General features: G+C 37.8%; 1 protein-coding gene across 1 annotated transcript in view; it reads right to left on the bottom strand.

Moving 5' to 3' along the window:
• UBE2G2 (ubiquitin-conjugating enzyme E2G 2) overlaps positions 1-10,839 on the bottom strand; it is a 57,685-nt gene that overhangs the window by 35,449 nt on the left and 11,397 nt on the right. The gene's annotated exons all lie outside the window — the stretch shown is intronic.

Here is a 10,839-nt window from a genome sequence, read left to right as displayed (position 1 = left end):
TATAATTATAGAAAAAAAAACAAAATACTCCTGCTGGTTATTGCCATAAAGTTCATAAAACTAAGGTATATTACTTTCCAACTGCATGGTAGGCATTTTTTGTCACACTAAAAGTTGCAAAGACTTTCTGAATGGGGCAAACAAGAGATACAGATCAGAAGTGAGGTTTAAAAAGTTCAACACTATTAAACATACAAAGCATTTTGTAAGTTATTTGTCTGATGTACAATACCATTCTACAGAAGATATGAGCTTTTAGATATAGGATACTTTACAATACAAATAGTAAACGAGTCAAAGAAGAGGAAATAGAAGATTGGTAGAACCAACTTTTGCAGTCAGAAATCGATCAAACATGCAACCAAGACACATTAATAACTGGTGACTGCAATGCAAAAGGTGAGAACAATGAAAAAGTATCAGTAGCAAAAAACAGGGACTTGGTGAGAGAAATGAGACTAGAGATAGTAGAATGATGGAATTTTGTACAATCAACAGTTTATTCATTGAAATTCCTTTTATAAGAAACACAAATGGCAACTATTCATTTTGATCTTACCTGATAAAACTACACAGGAATCAGACTGATAAATTTGTAGAAAGAATCACTGAAGAAGCTCAATATCAGCTGTGAAAACTAGGCCATATGCTGATTGTAGAACAGACCATCAACTACTCAAATGCAAGTTCAAAGTAAAGCCAAAGAAAATTAAATCCACAAGAGCCAAAACTTGATCTTGAGTCTATCCCAGGTGAATTTAAAAATCATTTCAGGAACAGGTTTGAGACCTTGAACAATAATGAACAAAGACCAGATGAGCTATGAGAGGAAATATCATTCATAGGGAGCTCTGGTGGCCTAGAGGCAAGAAGCTGTGCTGCAATCCTGAAGGTGTGCGGTTCGAATCCACCAGATGTTCCGCTGGAGAAGGGGCAATCTCCTCCTGTGCAGTCAGATTTGATTAGACAGTACACAACAACGGCAACAAAAAAAGAGTATCATTCATCAAGAATGCAAAAGGTCATTGCAAAGGCAGAAGAAGACTAAGATGCATGTCAGCAGAGTCTTTGAATATGGCACTAGAGCGCAGAAAAGACAAAGCAGAGGGAAGAATTCAGGAAGGAGCTAACAGAAGATTTCAAAAGGTAGCTCAGGAAGACAAAGCAAACTATTACAGCGAAATGTGCGCCAAGAGCTGGAGTTAGAAAATCTTTGACAATTCTCAAGCTGAAGAAATGAAATAACAAATTCAAGCCTCAAGTTGAAATATTTAAAAGATATAATAAGCAGAATATTGAATGATTCAGGAAGCATCAAAAAAAGATGAAAAGCCTACACAGATTTCACTGTCCCAAAAAGAATTGGCTGACACAGAAGAATTTCATGAAACAACGTATGACTAAATGGCAGTGGTGATGAAGGAGGAAGGTCAAGCTACTCTGAAGAAATTGACAAAAAACAAAGCCTCACTAATTGATGGAATAACAACTGACATATTTCAACAAACAGATGCTGCCTTGGATGTACTTACCAAGTTGTTTCAAGAAATCTGGAGAACAGCTACCTGGTCAACTGACTGGAAGAGATCTGTATTTACTCCCATTCTTAAAAAAATGTGAAAATTATCAAACAGTATCACTAATATCCCACACAAGCAAAATCATGCTGAAAATTATAAAAAAAAAAATTACTAGAACAGAACACATCAATAAAGAACTACCAGAAAAACAAGCTGGGTTTAGAAGAGGCCTGGGCCTAGGGACATCACTGCCAATTTCAGATGGATGTGGCTAAAAGTAAAGTACCAAAGGAATGTCTATTTGTGTTTCATTGACTATGCAAAGGCATTTGACTGTGTGGATCACAACAAACTGGCTAACATGGAAAAGAACACTTAACTGTGCTCATGTGAAACCCACACTTAGATCAGGAAGCAGTCATCAGAATAAAGAAACACTGCATGGTTCAAAAACAGGAAAGGAGTATGTCAGGGATGTGTCCTGTCTCCATACCTTTTCAATCCATATGCAGAACAGATCATTTGGGAGGCTGGACTTTATGAGGAGGAACGTGACATCTGGATTGGAGGAAGATTCATCAACATAAGGCAGATGACACACCTTACTTGCCAAAACCAAGGAGGACCTTAAGTGTTTGCTGCAGAAGGTCAAGGACTACAGTTTTAAATATGATCTGAAGCTCAACATCAAAAAAAACCAAAGATCTTCACCAGTGGGCCAGATGGCAGCACCATGATAGATGGAGAAGATACTAAGAGTTATAACAATTTTAGCTTGCTTAGTTCCACAATAAACACTCTTGGCACCAGCAGCCAGAAATCAAAAGACGAACTGCATTAGGAAAAACTACTGTCAGGGATCTCTCCAGAGAGCTAAATGGCAATGATGTCGTTCTAGAGTCTAAGGTGCACCCTTTCCAGGCCATGGTCTGCACAATTACTTGCTACAAATTAGAGAGCTGGACAATGATGAAGGATGACAGAACAATTGATGCCTTTAACTTGTGGGGCTCGAATTATTGAACATACCATGGACTGCCAAGGGAATAAACAGGTTTGTCGTGGAGAAAGTGAAATCAAGTTACTCACTAAGAGCCAAGAATTTTGAATCATACACTTTGAGCATGTTGCCAGGAGGGAACAGTCCTTGGAGAAGTACAATATAAAAATTTATTTAATTTTTTTTAAAAAAAAAAAAAAGGAAATGGCTGATATTCCACCATTTCATAAGGCAGCATGTGATCAAGAACCAATACTACAGAGGAAAGAAGCTCCAGCTGCTTTGAAGCTATTAAAAAAACAAGGCTCCAGAAATAGAGATGTTTCAACAAAAAAGGTGTGATGCTAGAAGTGCTCACCTGCCTATACTAAGATACTTGGAAGACAGCATATTGCCAGCTAATTCTCTGGAAGAGATCCTATTTGTGCCCCTTCTAAAGAAAAGATTAGAGAGATTAGAGAGCTCTGGGGGTGTAGTCTGTACTCACAGGCAGAGGCCACACTTCTGGCAGTTCGAATCCATCTGAGGCTCTATGGATGAAAGATGGGTACTCTCCTCCCATGTGATTTATAATCTCTGAAAATCTACTGGATGTTCAGCTATGAATGAGTCAGTTCATACGCAACAGCAATGACTTTCAAAAAAATAGGAAATTGGGGAGAGATCTGGTAGCCTAGTAGCAAGCTGTACTGCAATTCCAGAGGTGTGTGTTTGAATCCACCAGGTGCTCTGCAGGAGAAGGAAGGACAATCTCCTCCTGTACTAGTCAGATCTGATTTGATGGTACACACACACAAATAATAATTTTTTAAAAAGGAAATGAGACAGAATGCATAAATTATTAAATAATATCATTGTTGTTCAAAGTAGCATCTTTTTAAAAAATAAAACTTTTTATTTCAATTGTGATTTTAACAAAAGTTTACAGAAAAGTTAGATTATCATTCATTTACATTTTACCTCTTCTCCCTTTCTTCCCCTTCCTAGTTCACTTTTTTCTTTATTTTATGCTAATTTATTTACAAAGTTCAAATACACTGTTTTTCACACAAAATCCTTCCCATTTGCTGTTAGGTGCTCCTGAGCTGAGTACAACTCACAGTGACCCTATGAACAACAGATCTGAACTCTGTCCTATCCTGTGCCATCAAGTAACATAGAATATAATTAAAAGATAACTGCAATAGTACATCGATACATCAACAAGTATTCTTGATTCAGAAAAGGCCATGGAATAATGGATATGACTACTAGCATCAGAAGGCTGAGGGAATTTCAGAAAGATATACCTGTGTTTTATTGACTATGAAAAAGTATTTAATTGTCTGGATCATGATAAAATAGTAACACTGAAAAGAATGTTATTTTTAAAACACTTCACTGTGTTCATATGGAACCTGTACATAAACCCAAGAGGCAGTTGTTTAAATAGAACAAGGAGATAATATGTGGTTTAAAATCTGGAAACTGTGTGTAAGGGTTGTATCTTTTCATCATATTTATTCAAACTATATGCTGAGTAAATAACCAGAGATGATGGATGATATGAAGAACACATCATCAAGACTGGAGGAAGGCTCAACTTCCTGGCTGAAAGTATTAAGAAGACTTGAAGTACTTACTGACAAAAACCAAAAAGTAAAGCCTTCAATATGTATTACACAGCAACATAAAGAAAATAAAAATTCTTACAACTGGATTAACATGCAACAACACAATAAACAAATGAAGTTCTTGAGGATCTCATTTTACTTGGCTCCACAATCAATAGAGGGAGACCCTTAAGGAGATGGATTGTCCCTCACTCACTGCCATCAAGTTCTAAAGGACTTAACAGCTAAGGGTTTTCAGAGCCTACAAATCACACAAAAAGAGATTGTTCATTTTTCTCCCCAGGAAGATGGTAGTGAGTTTGAACTGCTAGGGCAGCATTTGCCTAGGTTAGTAGCATAATTCCCTATGGACTATGCCACCAGAGCTCACAGTGGCTGCAAAAAATATGCTCTCAACCCAAAGGTATGTGGTTCAAATTCACCAACTTCTCCTTCAAAGAAAGATGGGCAATTTCCTCCCTTGCTATTAACTGCCTATGAAAAAAAATCTCTGGAGGGTCAACTATGAATGAGTTCTGACTCCACAGTACACAACAACAACATCATAAGACAAAAAGAATATTAGAGCAGATGTACTGAAAACAACCAAAATAACGAAGAAAGGGAGGGGGAGAGGAAAAAAACACAATTATTTGTAGGACATGAAATAGGGTGTCTAAGAACAAAATACACAAGTTTTCATAAAACAAAGAGGAACTATTATTTTCATAACAGGAACTCACCCGAAACAGCAGGGTTTACTTAGTGTGGAGTTACCCCTTGGAACTCCCCTATATGACCCTTCCTCCTTTAGAGAAAGGAAAAATGAGGTATAAAAACTGCAGTTTCTTATCTGCTCTCCCAAAGACGAAGACTGTGGAGCATGGGAGACCTAAGAGGTATTGGTTTAGCTTTCCTAGCAGCCTTGTTACAACAGTGGCACCTACTGGTCACTAGAGAATTATAGCAAATGAATGCTCCAATGTGACCAGGATGACTACATTTTGAGGGGGTTCCCCACACTCAAGACATACACATACATAAAATATAAATTTTATGTTTATTGATTTTTTCTTTTTTATTAATTTTAATGAACATTTACAGACACTCTGGATTTCCATTCATTCATTGTTGCATTTTTCTCCCTGCCCACCCCTCCAGACCCAGTTCGCTCTTGCTCTTCTCTTTGAAAAGTAAAATTCATTCATTGTTATACAATCCCACCCTCCAAGTCCACTCCACTATGCAGTCTTCATTCTGGATCCTTGTCATGACAATAATATCTAATCATATATTGTTTTTAAACAATTCTCTCCCTCATCTGTTTCAATGCAGCATACATAATTTATCCCATCTTTCTCAGTCTCCCCCTAACCCCAATGTCAGTACCGTTTTAACAACAGTGGCACTATGCAATTTTGTCCTTTTGTGACTGAGGTATTTCACCCAGCATAATGTCTCCAGGGCCATCCATTTTGTATAATATTTCTTAAGTTCTTTGTGCAGCATAGTATTCCATTGTGTGAATATACCAGAGCTTCTTTATCCATTTATTTGTTGGTGGGTACTTAGGTTGTTTCCACCTCTTTGATATTGTGAACAAAGCCACAATAAATGTGGGTGTGCCTATATCTGCTTGGGTGGCAGTTATGGTTTCTTCAGGATATATTCCTAGTAGTGGAATTGCTGGGTCAAATAGTATCTCTATTTCCAACTTTTTGAGAAAGCACCATACAGCCTCCCATAGTGACTGCATCATATATTTTTTTGTTGTTGTTACTTCATTTTAAGGGTTCCAGAGTCTCCACAACCTCACAAGCCTTTGATGTTTGGTATTCTGTTAAATTTTGCTATTCTGACTGGGGTGAGATGATATCTCATAGTTGTTTTGATTAGCATCTCTTAGAGCTAGGGATTTTGAACATTTCTTCATGTGTGTGTTTGCCATCTAAATGTCTTCTTTGGTAAAGTGTCTGTTCATATCCTATGCCCATTTTTCAACTGAGTTATTGTTGTAGTGCTCGAGTATTTTATAAATTCTAGATATAAGTCCCTTATCTGACATGTCATTACCAAATATTTTTTCCCAGTCCGTGGCTTCCCTTTTTTACCCTGTTGGAGAAGTTTTTAGATGTGCATAGGGATTTGTCTCTTAGAAGGTCCCATTCATCTATTTTATCCTCTCCTGGTTGTAGATTTTATTTACTGATTTTAAAAAAATAATTTAAAATAGAAATAGTATCAGAGAAAACTGCAAAGGCCATCAATTCCTTTCAATATTTATTTGACAAAAATATCTTTTCAAATGATAGCTTCAATATGGGTTACATCTCATTATCAAGAAAACAAAAATCTTCACCACTGGGCCAATAGGCAGCATCATTATAGACGGGGGGAAAATTGGTAGTCAAGGATTTCATCTCACTTGGATCTACAATCAACATCTTTGATACAATCAACATCTTTGATATAAACATTGAAGAAATCAAAAGACAAAGTGCATTAGGAAAATCTGTTGTCAAGGAACTCTCTAAAGTATTAAACAGCAATGATGTCAGTTTAAAGACTGAGGTGTGCCTGATATAGGCCAGGTTGTTGTTGTTGTTGTGTAGTGTCGAGCAGGGACAAACTCATTACTGGCCCTCTAGTGGGTATTCAAAGACAGTAAATCGCATGGGAGTAGACTGTCCATCTTTCTCCTACACAGCAACTGGTGGATTCAAACCACGTGCCTTTGGGTTGACAGTGTAATTCCTTACCAGGAAGTCACCAGTACTCCTAAGATCCAAGCTATGGACTTCTTCACTGCTTACTATGCACCTGAAAGTTGGACAATGAAAAAGGATGACAGAAGAACCGATGCCTTTGAGCTGTGGTTTCCAAGAAGAGTCCTGAATATCCCATGGACTGCTAAGAGAACAAACAGGTCTGCCCTGGAGAATGTGAAATCTATATGCTCTTTGGAGGAAAGGATGGTGAAACTTTCTCACATACTTTAGGCATACTGTGAGAAGAGGCTAGGCCTTAAAGGACATCAGGCTTGTAAAGGTGGAGAGTTAGCATAAGTAGAGCTACAACAAGATGGACTGACATGGTGACTATAACAATGGGCTCGAGTATGTCAAGATGGTGAGGATGGCACATGATAGGGAAAGTTCAAATGTGCTGTTCATGGGGGTTGTTAGGAGTCTCAGTCAACTTGATGGCACCTAACAACAATAGCTTAAAAATAACTGCTGCTTTGCAAAACAAGACATGCATTTAACCTTTCCCCCTACAATACTAAGATTCTATGCCACAGATACAAAGGCAAAAATAAAGAAACTATATATATAACAATTTGTTTCAGGAATTTACCATTTAAAAAAAAAGGAAATATGGTAATCTTCTGCAGCTATAAAAAGGATGACTTAAGTCTATATATCAGTACAGACCTGATCTCCAGGATACATTCATTACATAAAAAAAGCAAGGTTGAGAAAATTACGTACTAATTTTTTTTTTATTTTATTATTTGTGTGTGTGTGTACCGTCAAATCAGATCTGACTGGTACAGGAGGAGATTGTCCCTCCTTCTCCGGCAGAGCTTCTGGTGGATTTGAACCGCATATCTCTGGGATTGCAGTGCAGCTTCTTGCCACTAGGCCACCAGAGCTCCCCTGAGGAAATTACATACTAATTTTTAAGAACCAAGGGGGAAAAGAGGTATATGTATCCATCTGCTTCTCCTCTTTCTGTTAATGAAAAGGGTAACGCCTCATTGCTATCAAGTAAAATTTTTGAGTGTGTGTGTCACTTTTTTTTTACTGTCAAGTAGATTTTAACTTGCATTAACACGTTCTAAGCTTTCTAACTAAGGCTGTAAATCTTTACAGGAGGAAACTGCTAATCATCTTTCTGACAGTGTCTGTGGATTCATAATGCCAATCTTTGGTTACCAGTGCAATACATAACACACTAGAACATCAAATATTTAAAATGCTATATATAAACAGAAGGTGGAAACTAAGGACAGGGATAGAAAGCTAATTTTTTTTAATATATCTTGTTTCAAAAAAAATATAGTTTCATAGATTTAACTTTGGAATTATATAAATAACTCACATAGTTAAAAACAAAATAAAATGTTAAAAATTCCCAAAAGGGACTTGCGGTAGGATGGTGGACTAGTTAAACAAGGAATATCCATCCTTCCCCCTCATGGACACCAAAAATACTGGGAAAGACAGTTACAGACTGTAAGCATAGCATTCTGAAATTTCAGGGAAATTTTTGAGAGCAAAATCAAAGACTGGGGGAAGAAGCTGGAGGAATGGTTCAAGTAAAGAGACAAACTGGTCCCTCAAGCCCTATGTGAGCAGTCTCCAGGAGGCTAGACCCAGGACCCACCACCGCCTGAACTGCATCAAGAAAACAAGAATGACCTCACCTACTACCTCCTACCTGCCTCATTGAAGACCAGGAGAAAGAACTCCATCTGAACAGGCTGGGCTACCCTGGATCTCTGTCCTAGCCCAAAGCTCCTTACAGGGAGCAAACTAGCACCATTTTTAATCTGGCATAAGAAAACACATCGAGGCAGAAGTTCTCAGACAGCACACAGCCAGCTTTACTGGAGACGTTAGCAGTCCTTTAAGAGCACAAACCAAGTCTACTAGTGATCCTGTTAACCACAACGTTTGCTATCAGCCTGGTGGCCTCATGCCACTTGTGGTCCTGTGACCTGTTAGTAAACACTGGCTAGCTTTGCTGTGGGACAAACACCCAGGCCACTCCCACAGTTTGGCCTAGGAGCCTCCCCTGCCACTCAATTGTGGTCCTACAGCCACTGGGTCAACATGCCACAGCTAGCCATGTCTGACACTGGTCTAGCAGCCCTTGTCCTGTGACACAGGGCAGCAAGCTAGAGCTAATTGACTATTTATAGGTACAATAATGGAGATTCAGTGATTCAGAGTCTCTGATTCACAGAAATTCTGTGATTCAGAAATCCAATGACTCAGCTAGTCTCCTACACATAGACTAGCTGGTTCAAAGATTTCCTTGTTAATTGACACTGGACACAAGACCTAACCCTGTGGCCTGTTACCACACCACGCTTGCTCTGGGCCCCACAGCCCACACGACTTGGAATCCCCACACATTTTACCTGAGTAAGGATGAATTCTTCCTCGACCTGATCAACATTAGACAGCATCAGTACCATCCCCCTAACCTCCCCACCAACAGCACTACACCAACAATAAGCAGATAACTAAACTACAGACACCTCCTCGGCTACTGTATAAATCCCAGAAGAAAAAGGGTAAAAAATTACTATGACATCACCACCACAATGTAAGACAATTTCACATAAAAAAGGCACCTTAAAAAATTGATCAAAATAGTCAATAAATCTTCCAGAGGAAACAAGGCTGAAAGAATTATTGAGGAAATCAAGAATGTTGGCCCAGTATTTTCACAGGATGGAAGAAAAGTAGGAAGAACTGAAGGAATCTACAAGCAAAAATGTAGAATAATTTTTTTAAAAATCAACTGAAGACAAAACAGATAAACCCAGTGAGTAGTAGAAGCCACAGATAAACAAGAAATTGTAATACGGAAACATTTCAGAAGCTGTCAATGAGTTGGAAGAACAAAAGAATAGAATGTAAGAAATGAAATTTATAATTGGAGAAAAAGAAAACAAGCCCTAACCTGAGAGAAGAAAAATCAGAAAGAAAATAAAGCAAGCATAAAATTTATGTGAGACATCATCAAGAGAAATACTTGTGATTGGAATTCCAGAACAGGAAGAGGCAAAGAAAAGAAAGAAAAAAACAAACAGAAAAACAAAAACAAAGAAAAGCACTGAGAAAATTGCAGAAGATTTACTAGAAGAAAACTTAGCAGGTTTCATTAAAAATGAGAAAATATACATCAAAGAGGCCAGACTACAAAAGAAAAACACCATGACATATAATCAAATTCTCCAAAACTAAAGACAAGCAGAGAATACTGGAAGCAGCTTAAGAAAAATGAAGAAGTTATCAACAAAGAAGAATTAATCATATTAAGCCCCAATTATGCATCTAAGAAGGCAATGGGATGAGTGTATACAAGACTCTGAAAAAAAAAGTGACGGCCAAGAATCCTGTAACAAGCAAGTGTCCATCAAGTATGGCAGAGAAATTAGGACACTCTCAGAAAAGTGGAAAGCAATGGAATTAGTGAAAGTAAGACCAATCCTTGCAAGAAATACTGAAGGAATTATTCACAGGGACAGTACAGAAAAGTAACCAGCAATACAAAAAAAAAAAAAAAAAGACTGCAACAATAAAACCTCGCCTATAGATAATGATTATGAATTAAATGCATCAGTTAAGAGAAAACAGTACCAGAATGGATAAGGAAACAAGATCTTGTGCTGTCCACAAAAGACATACCAAAGACAAGAGGATAAAGACTGACTAAAAACCAAAGGGGGTAGGGGGTGGAAATCCAGCAAAAGGCAATGAAACAAACAAACAAAAAAAAAACCCAACAAAAACCCAAACAAACCAGGAAGGCAATGTTAATCTCTGATAAAACAAACTCGAAGGTAAAACCCAGTATAATAGACAAAGGTGATTATATCATTATTAAAATGTTAATAGAACAATCTGTAGTTGTTATGTGCCGACTCATAGCAACCCTATGTACATCAGCTCTGAACTCTGCTCTATCTTGAGCCAACCTCACCATCTCT

The sequence above is a fragment of the Elephantulus edwardii genome, unplaced genomic scaffold (assembly GCF_000299155.1).
Source record: "Elephantulus edwardii isolate Elephantulus edwardi_28Jun2011 unplaced genomic scaffold, EleEdw1.0 scaffold00228, whole genome shotgun sequence".
In the NCBI taxonomy this organism is placed as follows: domain Eukaryota; kingdom Metazoa; phylum Chordata; class Mammalia; order Macroscelidea; family Macroscelididae; genus Elephantulus; species Elephantulus edwardii.
The sequence above is the reverse complement of the archived record's forward strand: the minus strand, read 5'-3'. Positions and strand labels throughout refer to the sequence as shown.